Here is an 18,391-nt window from a genome sequence, read left to right as displayed (position 1 = left end):
GTTGTATTAAAAGCTCCTGGTACAACGTGAATTTAGTTCTCTTAATTCTATAGCTTCTACTTTATATTATTAGAGGAGATGTTAAGTGCTTACAGATTTAGAGTTGTTATATAGTGCTAGTGGATGGATCCTTTTATTGCTCTCTTTATTTCTGACAATGCTTCTGGCTTATAGCCTATTTCATCAGATTTGATTAACGCTAATCTTTGTATCTTTTTTCATTCTCTTGTATCCAACTTTTCTGATTTCCTTGTATTTAAAGTCATCTCTTATAAATAAATTATAGTTTAAAAAATCTCAACTAGGGATCCCTGGGTGGCGCAGCGGTTTGGCGCCTGCCTTTGGCCCAGGGCGCGATCCTGGAGACCCGGGATCGAATCCCACGTCGGGCTCCCGGTGCATGGAGCCTGCTTCTCCCTCTGCCTGTGTCTCTGCCTCTCTCTCTCTCTCTCACTGTGTGCCTATCATAAATAAATAAAAATTTAAAAAAATAAAAAAAAATAAAAAATCTCAACTAATAATCTTTATCTTTTAATTAGCATAGTCAATTTACACTTAATATAGGTCTTAATATATTGAAATTTTAAATCTACCATTTAATCTACAACTGACTGGCTTAATGTTCATTTTTTTTCTTCTTCTGGATTAATCAGTTTTTTTAAGAACACATTTTCCATTTCTATTATTTTGTTAGTTATACTTCATTTTATTCATTAAGGAGTTACCGTAGAGATTACAATATGCATCCTTGACTTTTGAAATATCATATAAATTAGTACTTTTATATGGTGGAAGGTTTTTAGAACATTTTAACCCCATTTACATTGCTCCCTCTCTTTATGCTATTTTATGTATTTTCTCCAGTATTTTATGTATTTGGGGGTTCTGTTGTTAGGTGCATTTATGGTTATAAGTGTTACATCTTCCTGATGGATTGAATATTTCATCATAAAATGCCTTTGTCTCTAGTAAAAATGTTTGTCTTATTGTTTGTTTTGTCTAATACTAGTATAGCCACTCTAGCAGTCTTTGGCTAAATTTTACATGATATAGCTTTTTCCATTCTTTTATTTTTAACTTGTTGTATCTTTTTTTTTTTAAAGATGTATTTATTTATTTGTTCATGATAGACATAGAGGGAGAGAGAGAGAGAGGCAGAGACACAGGCAGAGGGAGAAGCAGGATCCATGCCGGGAGCCTGACATGGGACTCGATTCCGGGTCTCCAGGATCGCCCTGGGCTGAAGGCAGGAGCTAAACCGCTGAGTCACCCAGGGATCCCCCTAACTTGTTGTATCTTTGAATCTAAAATATGTCTTTTGTATACAGCACAGTGTTGGATCACTTAAAATCCATTTTTCCAATCTCTTCCGTTTGATTGAAGTGTTTAACTCACTTACATTTTATGTAACTATTAATATGGTAGGATTTATGCCTGACATTTTGCTGTTTTCTACATATCATATATCTTTTTTTGTTCTGCTACTTTAGGATTACTATTTTCTTTTACATTAAATTGATATTTCATAGTATATTAGCTTAATTCTCTTCCTTTTTAAAAAAGATTTTATTTATTTATTTATGAGAGACACACAGAGAGAGGCAGAGAAATAGGCAGAGGGTGAAGCAGACTCTCTGCAAGGAGCCTGTTGTAGAACTTGATCCCAGGACCCTGGGATCACAACCTGAGCCAAAGGCAGATGGTCAACTGCTGAGCCACCCAAGTGCCCCTCTTTTTTCTTTTCTTTTCTTTTCTTTTTTATGTGGTTTCCCTGAGGATTGCAACTAACATCTTAATTTAAAACAATCTAGTTTGGATTAATCCCAATTTCATCTCAATCTTGTACAAAAACTTTGTTCCAATATAATTCCATCTCTTTGTCCTTCTTTTGTGCTTTTATTGTCATACAAAGTACATCTTTGTAAATTATAAGCACGTTAGCAGAGTTTTATAATTATTGCTTTATATAGTTGTCTTTTAAAACAGAAAGGAGCAGAAAAGAATTACAAACAAAAATGCATTTTTACTGTCTTTTATATTTATTAACGTAGTTACTGTTACTCTTTATTTCTTTGTGTATGTTCAAGTTATTGTCTAATGTCCTTTCATTTCAGCCTGAAAGATTCCCATTTCTTATAGAGAAGGTCTACTAGTGGTTAATTTTCTGTGAATATCTAAACTTTTGAAGTATAGTTTTGCTGGATGTAGAATTCTTGGTTGATAATCTCCCTCTATCCCTGACATACTGAACATGTCATTATACTGCTTTCTGGCCTTCATGGTTTCTGGTGAGAAGTCAGCTATTAATCTTATAGTAGCTCTCTGTAGTATTTCTTTTATTTCTGTCTGGTAGAAATGCACTCTCAGTTTTTGTCTGACTGGAATAATTTTTATTTTGCTTTCATTTTGGAAGGATATTCTCATTGAGAGTAGAAGTCTAGGTTGGAAGTTATTTTGTTTGAGCTCCATAAAGATTCCATTGAATTGTCCTCCAGACTTCCATAATTTCTGTTGAAAAACTGCCAATCTTCTGTTCTTTTGAAAGTATACGTCTTTTTTCCTCTGGTTGCTTTTAAAGAGTGTTCTTTGTCTCTGAGTTTTGGTAGTATTGGTACAATGTAAATAGATATATATTTCTTTATACTTAGTTTTCTTGACACTCAAAGAGCTTCTTGGATCTATGACTTGATATCTTTTACCACTTAGCCATATTCTCTTCAAATAGAACTGTTTTTTCCATTCTTTCTTTTTCTCTCATTCTGAAATTCCAATTCTATGTATGTTTAGCCTTTTACCATATCCCATGTCACTTAGATTTTTTATTGAATGCCATGTGCCGTGTATAAAAAATTGTAGAAATAATTTGAGACCCATGATATTACTTTTTTCCAGAGAGGATTTACTTTTGTCTCTGGCAGCAGTCTGAATAAGTGTGGATCACCTTAGTCCAGTCTGAGCCTGAGCTGGTTTGAAGCCAAGTATTAGTCTTCAGAAGAATCAGACTTTCCATTTCACCTTCATCCCTCAGGTATATCCTCTTCTGGGATACTAATTAGAACTCTGAGGTCCTTACCACTTGCTGAGTCCTGAGCCTCAACTTTGTCCTTCCTCATCACATGGCACTGCTGAGGACCCTGTGAGTTTCTAAGACTTGGGGCCTGACATTGCTTATGAATCAGCAAAGACCCAGCACAAAGGCTGTTTTGCCTCTCAGTCCTATGGCACTTATTCCCCTTATGGCTAATGCCTCAAAGGGGAACTGGGCTCAGGCTCACTTCAGTGCACCCCCCTTTTTCTCAGGGATTTTGGCTCTTTAAGTCTCAGTTACCTTCAAATAACAAAGATGTTTAAATGAACTTTTTTTTAAATATATATTTTTTTAATTCTGGAAAGTTGCAAAATAATATAGAGTTCCTGTATACCCTTCATCCAGTTTCCTCTGATGTTGACGTTTTACCCAACCTTGCTAGGTTTGTCAAAACCAGTATGTTAACATTGATACGGTGCCATTAAGTAATAGACAGACTTTATTCAGATTTCACCAGGCTTTTCTGTTCCTATAATCCAGGTATCACATTTAATTGCCAGGTCTGTAACATGGTCTGTAACAATTTTATCAATCTTTATTGTTTGCACTTCATGACCCTGATAGTTTTGATGAGTACTGGTCAGGGATTTTGTAGACTCATTTGGGTTTTTCTCATAGATCAGATTGGATTATTGATTTGGGGTAAGAGTACCACGGATGAAAATACTCTTCTCATTACATCATATTAAGGGGTACATATTATGGACCGGATGCTTGTGTCCGGTAAAGCCTTTGGTAAGTAATTAGGTTCAGATGAGGTTGTAAGAATAGGGCCCTCATGATGAGATTAATGCCTATTAAGATTAGATAAGAGACAGTTTGCTTTCTCTCCCTCTCTTTGCCATGTGAACACACAGTAAGAAAGAAAGTAGTCATCTGCAAGCTGGGAAGAGGGCCATGACCTTGATCTTGGACTTCCAGCCTTCAGAACTGTGAGAAATAAATACTTGATGTTTAAGCCACATAGTGTGGTTCATTCCAATTGGATAGGGGCTGCCAGTGCTACCAGTGAAAGAACTTACCTAAGGCAGAACAAAGGAAATAGAAGTTTATTGAATACACTGCAAGGGTACAGCAGGCAGGACACCAAAGGAAAGACTGTCTGCCATGAGGTAGTGGTGAGGGGCTATAGTTGTAGGATGGAGTAAAGAAATATGTGAATGTATAGAATTCCCCCTTTTTTGGTAACTGTGCCTGGTTATAAGTAGTTCATGGGTCAGTTAGGGCCTATGGCCATTTCAAGATGAGTTACTTAATAAGCCTGCTTGCATTCGACTCAGTGGTCACTATGGGCCCTCGAGGCTTATTCAAGTTTCCATTGCTCAAGCCTGTTGCCTAAAAGCAGCCTCTAAATCCACCCTCCTCCCCCGGCAAACCAACAATGACAAATCTTTGGCTTTTGGGCAGAGGCCTTCAGTAGCTTCTTCCTGATGAATGAGGGGGTCCCTACCTGTGGTCAACACTGATGAGTGGAAATTTAGGAATTATGAAAGGCAGAGCAGCCAAATCCAAGGTAGACAACATATATGAATCTCTCTCGGTAGAAAAGATCATCCGTGGACTTAAAATTATGACAGCAATGGAATCTTGGCACTAGGTGGAAAAACACCAGAAAAGACAACAAAATAAAATTCTTATCATTATGAGAAAGAGAAGCCTGAATAAAAGACCTTTGATAGTTGACCAAAATTGTTCTCCAGTCCAGGAGTTTTTAACCAACCGTTAAAAGAGAGGGAAGGATCCTTTAAAGTGCCAATTTGAGCATTCGTGTTTTCTGGCCACCCTGTCACATTTTGTGGTAATCTGAAGTAACATAACATTCTGTTTTAATAAAACATAGTCTCCTCATTGAGCTGCAGTTAGAAGGGCCATTTGGTTTTGGAAAGGCCTTTTGAATTTGTGGGTGACTGTGGGTTGGGCCTAATTAAAGATGACCACTGTATGCTTGACTAAAGCCTCTATTTGCAATTTTACATCAAAAGAGGCTCCCAGGACAAATATGGCTAAGGGATAAAACTATGAAAAAGCCCCCTTTGTTTGATGTCTTAACAATATCCTAATTATTAGGAATCACTGGCAGGTGAGAAATGACCTGTCCCAGGAGATAACGGCATCCCCAAGTGCATTATCCAATCCAGCCATTAAAAAAAGGGGGGCCATCCATTATCTCCATAAGTCCATAGTTAATCCTATGGAGTGGGTACACTCCAGCTTTTAAGGAGTGACTGTCATCCCAGCCACACAGAATTGGTCAAAGTGATAGTTGAGTTAAACAATTGTCGTGAAGTCCATCCTGTTTTCCAGCTGCTCAAATAATCACGTCTCCAAAGGGTCCTGTTATTATCCCCACAGAATAACAAACACAAATATTATCTACACATGGGCTATTGGGTAAACAATAAGCATTCAAAGACAATAAATCAGAATTAGAATTTAACATCCACAAAGATGTTATTGAAACATAACTTTTCTCCCTAAAATCACCCTAATTTCCAAAGATAGCAAAATCAAGACTAATTCATTTGAAAAACGAGGCCAATTTTAACAAACTTGACCTAATTATTTGTATAAGCTCAGCAAGAACAGTGATTGATCATATAGATTCTTTAAAACTTGCTCCAAAAAGGGAACCCTCTTGCACTGTTGGTGGGAATGTGAACTGGTGCAGCTACTCTGGAAAACTGTGTGGAGGTTCCTCAAAGAGTTAAAAATAGACCTGCCCTACGACCCAGCAATTGCACTGTTGGGGATTTACCCCAAAGATACAGATGCAATGAAATGCCGGTACACCTGCACCCTGATGTTTCTAGCAGCAATGGCCACAATAGCCAAACTGTGGAAGGATCCTCGGTGTCCATCGAAAGATGAATGGATAAAGAAGATGTGGTTTATGTATACAATGCAATATTACTCAGCCATTAGAAATGACAAATACCCACCATTTGCTTCAACATGGATGGAACTGGAGGGTATTATGCTGAGTGAAATAAGTCAATCGGAGAAGGACAAATATTGTATGTTCTCATTCATTTGGGGAATATAAATAATAGTGAAAGGGAATATAAGGGAAGGGAGAAGAAATGTGTGGGAAATATCAGAAAGGGAGACAGAACATAAAGACTCCTAACTCTGGGAAATGAACTAGGGGTGGTGGAAGGGGAGGAGGGCGGGGGGTGGGAGTGAATGGGTGACGGGCACTGAGGGGGGCACTTGACGGGATGAGCACTGGGTGTTATTCTGTATGTTGGCAAATTGAACAATAAAAAATAAATTTATTATAAAAAATAAAAAAATAAAAAATAAAAATAAAAATAAAATAAAACTTGCTCCACTGGAACTTTTCATAAGGAATTCCAGATTAAACTTTTAAAAGATTCTGGAGGCCAGAAGACAAGCCAAATACTTGCCATCAGACATGCCTGCAATTCTTGTAGATTTGGGTGGATTCCTCTTCTCAAGGTCCCCAAAATATCCTGAGATCTCCTGCACCTGCCAGGAAGTGATATTTTTTACTCACCTGTAAAGCAGGTGAACTCTGTAAGCAAGGTGTTCAGCCAATATTTTCAAGGGGCTTCATTGGCTCCATAAAGTCAGCCTTAGTTCTTTAAAGCTTTCATATCTGAGTCTATGTATGTCTTTCTCAAATATGACATTCAGGTCAAAGCCTTTGTAAAATAACCAATGATTCTTCTAATGGTGTTCTATTATAAGGAGAACAGATTCTCATTGAACTTATGCAAATAATTATAATTGCCATGGAAGAAAGAATATTCACTGAAAGTTTCTGAATTTCAGAGGGTTCAGATAGGGAGAAAAGTTAAATGTTTCAATTTGTATACAAAGGAATACTTTATCATATTTCCATAAGTCATAGATATTTTAAGAGAAAACTTTCTCAATCTGGAAGAGCAAACATTAGTGAACCAACAATGTTTTAAATAAGAGTCACAAAAACTATAATTACCTTTTTCAATTCATTCAGTCCCATATTATTAAGTCTAGTTGTATGGATATAGCCTTTCCTGTTTGTCCTGGAAATTCTTACCCATTTTAGTTTTATGATTTTAAAGATATCAAAACCTGTATATGTCAAAAGTCCTTTTCATGAATCTCCCTAAAAACAAAACTCATTCTGCAAGAACATCAGAACAATAACTATAAATGACAAAACACTCAGAAAACGGACATGGTTAGAGATCTGATATGAGAATTCATTATAATGTAGCTGACAAGGAAATCCAGTTATTTCTATGACACACAACACTTCAATAATCAGATTATCAAGTCATAACCTTATAAGCAAGACTTATTAAAGCTTCAGGAATTTCATATTTTTTGAACAGTTTTGCAACTTACCTATACAATACAGCCTAAGGTTTAACATTATTTGCTTGAGAGTGCTTCCCAAGTAACGTAACATATCAAATAAATAAGCCTAATTAGTCAAAAAGACTTCATTTACAATTGAAATCTCAGGGAAGTTTGTTAGAACCCTCAGAAAGTTGTAAAGCACATGCCTAAATAGGATTATAGGTCATTATAAATTTTAAGAAGTTTTAACTTTAAGTAATCAGACACCTGATAAAGACAAAACATAGAAACTTTGATTTTCTGGGAGGATAAAGAAAAGAAAAAAACTTGTTTATACTTTTTTTTAAAGATTTTATTTTTTTTTTATTTGAGAGAGAGGGAGAGAGCAAGAATGAGTGGAGGGAAGGGCAGAGGGAGAAGGAGAAGCAGACCCTTCACTAAACAGGGAACCCAGTGTGGAGCTTGATGCCAGGACTCTGAGATCATGATCTGAGCCAAAGGCAGATGCTTAACCAACTGAGCCACCCAAGCACCCCCTGTTTATACTTTCTTATCAAGAGCAGACCAACAATCCAAGAAAACTTTGTCCTTTTTAACAGAGAATAAAAAAGAATTTCAATCTTATACCAGTATACTTTTAATATTCGCTCACATTTCAAATTTTGGTCCTGACTACACATTAAGTTTTTTTTTAAAGATTTTATTTATTTATTTATTCATTCATGAGAGACCCACAGAGAGAGGCAGAGACATGGGCAGAAGCAAGCTCCCAGTGAGGAGCCCCATGTGGGACTCAATTCCAGGCCCCTGGGGTTAACGACCTGAGCCAAAGGCACATGCTCAACCACTGAGCCACCCAGGTGCCCCCTGCACATTAGGTTCTCTTCCAAAGCTTTCACTTCACAAAACTTCTATAACTTTCTTTTGCATTCAGATTTTGTCCTAAGCCTTTTCTCTCTAAATAACCAGTCTCATTTTAGGACAAAATTGCTTTCTTTTACCCCAACAAAAATGTATTCTCATTTCTTATGTTTCTCACACTTCTCCTACTTTACTATACGGAGTTGCTTTCCTTATTTCCATCAGTATTAATTACATTTAGCAGAATGTTAACTCTTAAAAATTTTAGTCTCCAATGAAGACTAATAAGCAATTGTGAGCTATTACATCAGGATTCTTTGGATGGCAAATTTATGAATACATATCATAATTTTTAGAAATATGCATTTTTCATAGTACAATCTTTTTAAAAAAAATTTTTTTTTTAGAGAGAGAGAGTGCATAAGTGTGGGGAAGGGCAAGAGGGGGAGGGAGAGAGACACTCTCAAGCAGATTCATGCTGAGCATGGAGCCTACTCTGGGACTCAATCTCATGATCCTGAGATCATACCTGAGCCAAAATCATGAGTTGGATGCTCAACCAACTGAGTCACCTAGGTTCCCCCATAATACAATCTTTTAATAAGGCACAAAGCGTGTTTTCCAACAGACCCACGTGTCTTTAATTTCTTTGCAAGAAGTCAAAAGCAGATAAACCTTATGTTTAGTAATTAATGTTTCAGTATTTTATTTTATTTGGAAAAAACTTAGATATCCAATAAATTCAACCTAATTTATCATTTGACTTAGCAAAATTTCAAAGTTTCAAGTTACTACAGATTTTGAAAGTGATCTTAACAATTACTCATGAGAACTTTAGGAGATAGACAAAATTAACCATCATTTTAAGCCACATTTGCTGACAAATTACAACAGAAAATAACACAGTCTTATTTGTCCTTTAGTAAACTTTTATAGAATAAAAGTTTTATATTTAATGTGGATAACTCTAAAAACATGTCTATTTTAAATTACATCAACAAACTCAAATTGGCTTTAATACCAAATATGTTATATCTGTGTCCACTAAAAGTCAATCAACTTGTTACCCACTGTCAACTTTTACCAGGGGTACCTGTGGGAAAATCTAAAGTGGGTGGTTTAAGTCCAGGGGACCCCCCGGGCCTTCAATGGTAGGGGACAGATGATGGGGTGGAATAACAGAGGAGTCATCTAGAATGTTCACAGGGTCAGAAGGGCCATGAAACTGAGCAAAGCATTCTACAGTTTTTGCAGAGGTTGGGATTTTTGGGACAATGCTATGATGGCTTGCATATATGGGACCTCCGACCCTTTGGAAGACTTGTGGCAAAAGAGGTCAAGCTTTCTTATAAGTGTTGTAAGAAAGAGTTCCATGGAGGGGCCTTGCCTCTCGACTGGGGAGTTTGTACTGAGTCTAGGAAATATGACATAAAAAAATGAGACTTTTGGGATGCCTGGGTGATTCAGTGGTTGAGCATCTGCCTTTGGCTCAGGGAGTGATCCTGGGCTCTAGGGATCGAGTCCCACATTGGGCTCCCCTTAGGGAGCCTGCTTCTGCCTATGTCTCTGACTCTCTCTCTGTGTCTCTCATGAACAAATAAATAAAATCTTAAAAAAAAAAAAAAAAAGAAGAAGAAGAGAGAAAGCTCTTCAAGCTTTGGGGGTCAAATTTGTTCATTTTTAAGACTATAGCCCAAGGGTGAGTCCAAAGGAATAGAGGAGGTTTGTCCCATAGTGGGAAAGACCAGCTGCTGATTCCCAAAGGGATATCCCAATAAAGGGAATGGAGCTCTGACTAGTGGTTGCGATTTCAGGTGTCCTACTGACCTGAGAAAGGACTGGACCTTATGCGAGGCAACTGACTCTACTGGGGTGTCCCACTAAGGAGAAGGTTGTGACAAACGACAATAGCAATTACTGCTGGGGCATCCCTTGCAACAGGGAAAAGTGGACACCAGGTAGCCAAAACAGGTCAGAGAAAGGAGGGAGAGGACTCAACACTCACATGTGTTTTGCTCCTAGATCAAGGTGGGAGCTGGACATGTAGAAACAAAAGAAAGAAAGGGGGGGGTGCAAAAGAAGCAAGGCAGGTGGGAGTCAGCAATATCAGGAAAGGGTCCCAACTGAGTCTGTAACATGTGTGGATTCACCTCAGATGAACTGCCACTGCCAACTGTGCTACACAATGGGAATGGAGGCCTCAGAAGAAATAAAGTGGGAGAGGAGAAGAAAGACGTTCTTTGCCCTCATTGGCAAGGACAATCTAACCTGTTTGTCCTCAGACCTTCAGACCACACCAGGGACCCGCCCTGGCCAGAGACCTCCAGTTGTCTGAGGAGTACTAGGGTTAGACTGCTCAAGGGCTGAAAAGAGAAAGGAAAGGGAGAAAGGACCCCTCTGAAGGGCAGTAGTGGAAATCCCTCACCCTTTCCAGCAAGGGTGGGCCGATGGGTTCCCCCTGGGGCTTGGGATCCTCACTGAGGAGAATAGAATAGAATTTTACTGTGGACAATAGAATTTTACAGAATAATCTGAAAAGGAGCAGCAGGCAGGACAGCAGAGGAGAGGCTGTCTGCCACAAGGTGGTGGTGAGGGGCTATAGTTATAGGGTGGAGTTAGGAAATATGGGAATGTATAAAATTTCTCCTTTTTTGGTAACTGTGCCTGGTAATAAGTAGCCCATGGGTCAGTTAGGGCCTATGGCCTTCTCAAGGTGGGTCATTTAATGAGCCTGCTTGCATTCGATTCGGCTCAGTGGTCTCTATGGGCCCTGGTGCCTCAATCAAGTTTCCATTGCTCAAGCCAGTTGCTAAAAGCAGCCTCTACACACAGTCTGTGGTATTTTGTTAGAGCAACCAAAACAGACTAAGACAGTACATGATGTCAACATGAATTACACTAGCAATGTTAACTTTGATCACTTAAAGTCATGTCTGTCAGATTTCTCCACTGTAAAAGTTACCATTTTCCCCTTGCAGTACTCTATTTTTTGAAAGTGGGTCTCTAAAAACAGCTCACACTCATGGAGAATTGGTTGGGTGGTGGGGGCAGTGTGTGTGTGTGGGGCAAGTATCTATTTATCTAATTGGAAATTCTTCTATATGGAAGCTTTGTCCCTCAAACAGGTTTTTACTTTTGCTTTCTCATAAACCTGTGTGTCAACTTGTTCCCGATGCAAGCTAGTTTGTTATGGCTGGAAATAGAAGTCTGCTGTATTTTTTTTAAGATCCATGTTTAGAAAAAATTATTAACAGTGATTATCTCTGGCATCTGTGGCAAATGGGATTATATATGGCTAAGTGTATATGGGGGGGTTTCACTTTCTAAGTCCTATATTATTTGCATACTTTATAATAAGCATGTATTTTATTTTATAACCAGTAAAAGCAATGATGCTTTATCCATTTTGTAAAAATAACAGAACAAAACAGGGGCTCCAGTGATTTCTGTCTTTGCTCCAATGATCTATGACTATGTCTCTCAGTGAAGGAAAAAACTGTCCAGATTATTTAGCCTCCAAACCACATCTTTTCTTGTGAACCACACAAGGAAGCTCACTCTTGGGTCAGTATGCATCATGCATAAAACACAAGGGTCTGGAGTTCAAATTCTGAACCTGCCCCTTCCCGGCTGAGTGATTTTGACCAATTCTCATCTCACTATGCCTCTGTTTTCTTGTGAGGAAAAGGAGGCAATCGTTATGTCTACTACCTCTAGGGCTGTGGTGAAGAATAAATGAGAGCGTGAACATATGACACTGTGAGTAGTGCCTTGCTCACAAAGTGCTCAATACATATGAACTACGATTATTATTAGGGACCCAATACAGGTTCAGAGGGGAGTCAGCCTGGAGCTTAGTCATTCTGGACCCTTCCCTTTACTGTGTCTCCCTTTGGATTCCTGTTTATTGTCACGAGTCTTTCAGATCTAATTTTCTCTATAATTTTGGTTGCTAAGCAATAGAGCAATGTTCCATATTGACTAAGCATTATAAAATATGTAAGTAAAAAATGGAGTCAGGAACAGGTCCAGGCCCAGGGGCTTGCTTTTCGCTCTTTGTTCTGTAACAGTGGAGCTTTTTCTTTTTTAAATCAAATAAACAAGTCAGCCGGCACTCTTCAGGCCCCATGATCTCTCAGAGTCTGGAATCAGGTCTGACCCCACCAAGAGCCTGGAGCTGAGCCCAGTACCTGGAGGGTGTCAGGCTGTGGTGACTGAGGATGCTGACGCATCTGAAATCAGCAGGTGCTGAGACAGATGACGCCCCACGTGGCATTAGCACAAGGCATCAGGGGACCAACTGAATACCACATTTGTTGTGGAAAAGCACTGAACACCCTCTGCAACGTGATTAGCTGATTAGTTCACTGGGAGCTTGCTTCGTTCCTATTATGGAGACTAATCATGTGTTGTTTGGATGTGTTAGACATTCCAGCTCCAATAAAGACATCAGTGACCATGAATAAATAAAATGTGTTTGCATTTCCAAGTAGTGGTTGAAATTTTATAATTTTCTATTTTCTCAGCAGCATCTCATTATGAAGCATCTTTTTTGCCTGTTTGCTGAATCCTAGGCCCAGGGTTTTAGTCAAACAAACAAGTTTTCGGGTTGCAAAATGAAAGGAAAACTGAATGTTGACTGGAAGTCAAGAAGCCTGGGTTTCTTTCCTCTGCCTGTGATGACTGTAGACAAACCTGTTGTGTTCTAGGCATTGTGATAAGAGTTTTATATGCACGACCTCATTTCCTCCTCCACCAAATCTGCAAGGTCACCATTATTTTGTACCAGTGCTGAGCCTAGCTGCTCAGTGATTGGATCCAGACTTAACATTTATCCAATCACTGACCCCTCCTGGAGGCATGGATTTGCTGTTCCTCTTGCGACTTTACAGAAAGTAAAATCAATAATCATCAACACCTGTCCTTAAATATGAGTTTTTTAAACCGAAAGATGGTTTGTTGAACATGAACACTCTGCTGGCCCACAGTATGGATCCTGCCTGAATTTCCCCTGTTCCCCCCTCCTCTCCTCTCTTTGCCACAGACCTTTGTAACTGGCGAGCTGTTTTTACTCACAATGCTTCTGACACCAAATGCATGGTGTCTTATCCAACACTGCTTCTCCAGCTGTGTGTCCTATGACTCAGTTCAGCTCTGACACTATCTACCTGTAGTCAATGTTAGATCCAACAAATTAACAGCTCAGCCCCATGAGACTGCTGCCACTTTAGACGTCAGTTGCAAGTCTCAGACTGTCACCAAGTACTTCTGACTGACTGGCTATAAATTCAGTGGGTTCCCATAACCCCTGCCCCCCTCAGGTTTGATAATTGACTAGAACAACTCATGGAACTCAAGAAAGCCCTTTACTTATGGTTACTAGTTTGTCATAAAGGATTCAACTCAGAAACAGCCAGATGGAAGAGATGCACAGGACAAGGTATGGGGTAGCGTGCATGGTTAGCCAGGATACAAGGGGAAGCTCCTCAAATAAGAGAGCAGAAAGTGGGGATCCCTGGGTGGCGCAGCGGTTTAGCGCCTGTCTTTGGCCCAGGGCGTGATCCTGGAGACCAGGGATCGAATCCCACGTTGGGCTCCTGGTGCATGGAGCCCCTCTGCCTCTGCCTATGTCTCTGCCTCTCTATTCTCTCTCTGTGTGTGACTATCATAAATAAATAAAAATTAAAAAAAAAAAGAGCAGAAAGTGGTTAGCAGAAGGGAAGAGGGGAAGGAACAGAAGTAGGGAAGAATGTTCTTGGTTTTGCAGAACCAATAGTTCCAGCCAAGGAGACACTCAACTAGGTGTTTCACCTGAGGCCCCTTATATGAGTCAGTTTGAGCTGGATTGGAGCTGAAAACCTGTGCAGAAGCCACCCTGACCTGACCTGAAGGCATCTTTAACTCATTATAATACTAAGATTTCCTTTTATGGATGGAGTTTTCTGCTATTTTTTGAACATACAATGTATGCACTAGCATGTTGACATGTTAGGCATGTGTGATTAAACCAAAAGTACCCATGCAAACTCCCTACACTCACCCCCAATACACTAAAAAAAAAGCATCCTGTACTAACCCCATGAGGGAACAACGCTTTGAGAGCTTTCTCCCTGTCTCCTTACTTATAACAAGTAACCAAAAGTTCTTTACTTTTAAAAAAAAGTTAAATTCAATTAATTAACATGTAATGTATTATTGTATTAGAGGTAGAGGTCAGTGACTCATCCGACTTATATAACAGTGCTCTTTACGTCATGTGCCCTCCTTACTGCCCATCACCCAGTAACCCCACCCCCCTCCCCTTCAATGACCCTCAGTTTGTTTCCTATGATTAAGAGACTCTCATGGTTTGTCTCCTTTATTTTTAACACTTCTTTGGATTGTACTCATTTGATGTGCTCCAAGTGGCAACCCCCTTGAGTTCAGTTATAGCACCACCCTCTGAGCACCTCAGTGTGTTCACCAGCCTGGCAGCTCTCCAAACCCCATCATTTCCATTACAGTGGAAGTTCCATTTCATAGGTACGATTGATTGGATCACTGACCTCTGCTGATCTCCCACCCATACCCCTTCCCAAAGGTCTTGGTTTGGAGATGAAAGTTCCAACCCTCTAATCATGCCTTGGTCTTCCTGGTGACCATGCTCTCAGCCACTAGTCCTGGCATTTCATACGAAAGACTCTTATCAGTCTGGAAATTCCAAGGGTTTTAGGAGCCGAGAGCCAGGAAATAGGGACAAAGATCAAATATTTATTTTTTATGATATCACAGTTGGGTTCTCCCAGTCAGCCAGAAAGGGTGGCAGAGACTGGGGCTCCAAGATGATAAACCCTGGCAATTTAGGTCCTTGATTTCATGCTTCCTTATTTGTGTTGGTTTTCTAGTTTCTCCATAAATGCCCCCTGGATACTTACTGGTCAGTCCAAGTGTGAGAGTAATTATCCCTCTAATTGCAGTGAGCATGAAGTGGGTAGCAGTTGATTTTGGTGGGATTCAGACAGTAGGAAAAATCTATGTTAGAGCTTAGCTTCTTTAACTTGCTTGAGACCAGAAGCAGCCACAGGGAGTAGGTGATAAAAATGAAAGTTTCAAATAAAAAACACAAGTAGGTCAGAGGAACGACACATCTCTGTCCTTGATCTCTGCTTAAAATATTTCCCCAATATTTCTTTAGACTAAGAACAAGATCTATCTTCCTCATGATAGAGGCAGGCAGACATGTCATCCTGGCTATTTATACTGGCTAGTGGCAAACTTGTGTACACCATAACAGTTTAAAAGAGTTCTTGCAGGCTGTCATCAACACCGTCTGTTTAACACATTGCCCAATGCTACATGCCAAGCAAAACTACCTGAAAGAGACAGAAGCTTTGGAAATCCCAAGTATCTAATCAAACAACTTGAACAGAGCCAAAGGTTTGTAAGGATGTTTTGTATCTCCCCAAAATTTTTACGTTGAGACCTGATCCCAATGTGATAGTATCAGGAAGTGACGCCTTTGGGAGGTGACTAGGTTAGGAAGGTAGAGCCTTCATGAACACAATTAGTGTCCTTAAAAAAGGGACCCCAGGGACCCCGCTCACCCCTGTTGCCATGTGAGGACACAGCAAGAATATCATCCTTGAACTGGGATGTGGATCTCACCAGAAATTGAATCTGCTGGCACTGATCCCAGACTCTCAGCTTCCAGAATTGTGAGAAATAAATTTCTATAGTTTATAAGCTACCCGGTCTATGGTATTCTTGTTATAACAGCCTAAATTGCCTAGGACATAGGGCAAAAAAATTAGTTCATCATTTTGCTTGTTGAACAAAATCTTAATAGAAAACTCTCATACTTTGGTTTAATCAATAAGCATTTTGTCTAGAAAACAACACTGAAAATTCACACGAGCATTTAACGACCTTATAGAGCATACTGTGCTAACATTCCCTTTTCAGGACTTAAGAGTTCACGATACTCAGATTCTTCAAAAAGCGTGAGATGGATTTTCCTTCTCTACTCCTCATTTCTTGGCCACTCTCCCATGTGGGAGTCCTCCCCATAGGCTGGCCTCTCACTTTGGCTCCACAGAGCCCTCAAGTCTTTGAAAGCATCCTTGCTTTTTCTCCACTTGTGTCTTAGGCCTTTGTTGCTATCTTAACCCCAAGTCCCCCAGCTCCTTGACCACATCAGGAAAGCTCCGGGTCCATATGGTGAAAGATGGCATCAGAGGGCTGAACTCTGGGGCATGAAGGTGCCTGTCATGTTATGTTTACTGCTCTTAGTGGGGAACCCAGGAAAGATCACTCAGTCTTGTTTCATTGAAAATCCAGGAGCTTCACTAAAGCTCTTTCCCATCATACTTTATACAAGAATTGTTCAATTTTTACCTCTTTATTATGAGTTACCAGCTTTTTCCCTCTCTTTCAGATACATCCTACTACATTCTATATCACTCCAAACTACACATATGTGTTCAGTTACAAGGCCCACCAATGCTTCCATAACATCAGCTGCTAGACACCAATAACTTATATTATTAGGCCCTTGAATTAACTTGACTCAGGATACTGAAAGTGGAGCAGTATGACCTGGAACAGTTACAATTTCTTGTAGTCTACACTGTTCTTTGATAAGATTACTTTATCCAAATGTCCCATAAAGGAATACTTCGAATATATGTACACATCACTGGCAAACATGCTGAAATAAAGCCCATCTTATAAAAATAAAGACAAACAAGAAATGTCCTTAACCCCATATTCTCTCCTTTCTCTCATTTCTTTGTTTTCTTTTACAGAAGTATCTTCAAAAGTGATGCCTGCACTTCATGGAATTGAGGATTTCATGTCTCCCCATGTTCTCTTTGAAACATACTCCAGAGTGATGTTTGCCTCTGCCATTCCACCAGGACTGCTGCCAGATACATTCCTGTGGCCACATTCAGTGGTCACCTCTCAGTGCTGCTCATTTCACTTGATCCGTCAGAAGCATTCACCCTTGACCTTCCCTTTGTTTTGCAAAGCTTTTTTCACTTGGCTTCCAGGATTCCTACCTCTGAGTCGTCCTCTCTGATGCCCTCCTTCCCAGTCTCCTGCTTATTTCTGCTCAGATCACAACTTCTAAAGGCTGGGGTGTCCCAGAGCTCAGTCTCAGGGATGTTTCTCTTCTCCACCTCCACTCCCTTGGTGATATCAGTTAGTTTCATGACTTAATATACTAACTATATGTCAGTTACCCCAGATCTACATTTCCAATTCAGACCCGTCCTTTGACCTCCAGACTTGTGTATCTGAGCTCCTGATCAACGATCTTCCCTTGAGTGTCTGACATCTCAGAGTTAACATGCATCCGAAAGAAACTTCTGATCTCCTCAAACATGCTTCTCATTTAAATTTCTCCCAAATAATCATAGCTATCACGTACACAGTGCATACTCGTGCTTTCCCCTGTTATAAGTGCTTTATGATATTAACTTATTAAGAAAAATAAACAATCCAATTAAATAAAAAATGGATGGAGGAGCTAAGCAGACATTTTTCCAAGGAAGACACAGGTGCTCAATGGGTACATGAAAGATGCTTGATATCACTCATTATCAGGAAAATGCAAATTAAAATCTCATATATATCACCTCATTACCATTGGAATGATGATTATCAAAAAAACAAGAAATAGACAGTGTTGGCAAGGTTGTGGAAAAAAAGGAAACCCTGTATACTGGTGGTGGAAAAGTAAATCAGTGTACTATGGAAAACGGTATGAAGTTTCCTTTAAAAATTAAAACAAAACAAAACAAAACTGGGACACCTGGGTGGCTCAGTCGGTTAAGCATCCAACTCTTGATTTCAGCTCAGGACATGATTTCAGAGTTGTGAGATTGTTATAACAGCCCAAACTGCCTAGGACATAGGGCAAAATAAATTAGTTCATCATTTTGCTTGTTGAACAAAATCTTAATAGAAAACTCTCATACTTAGGTTTAATCAATAAGCATTTTGTCTAGAAAACAACACTGAAAATTCACACGAGCATTTAACGACCACACCAATCTCTCTCTCCCTCTGCCACAAGCCCCCCTTAAAAAATTAAAAGCAGAATTACCACATGATCCTGCAATTCCACTTCAAGGTATTTATCCAAAGAAA

The sequence above is a fragment of the Canis aureus genome, chromosome 5 (genome assembly GCF_053574225.1).
Source record: "Canis aureus isolate CA01 chromosome 5, VMU_Caureus_v.1.0, whole genome shotgun sequence".
Classification (NCBI taxonomy): Eukaryota; Metazoa; Chordata; class Mammalia; order Carnivora; family Canidae; genus Canis; species Canis aureus.
This window is presented reverse-complemented; position numbering follows the sequence as displayed.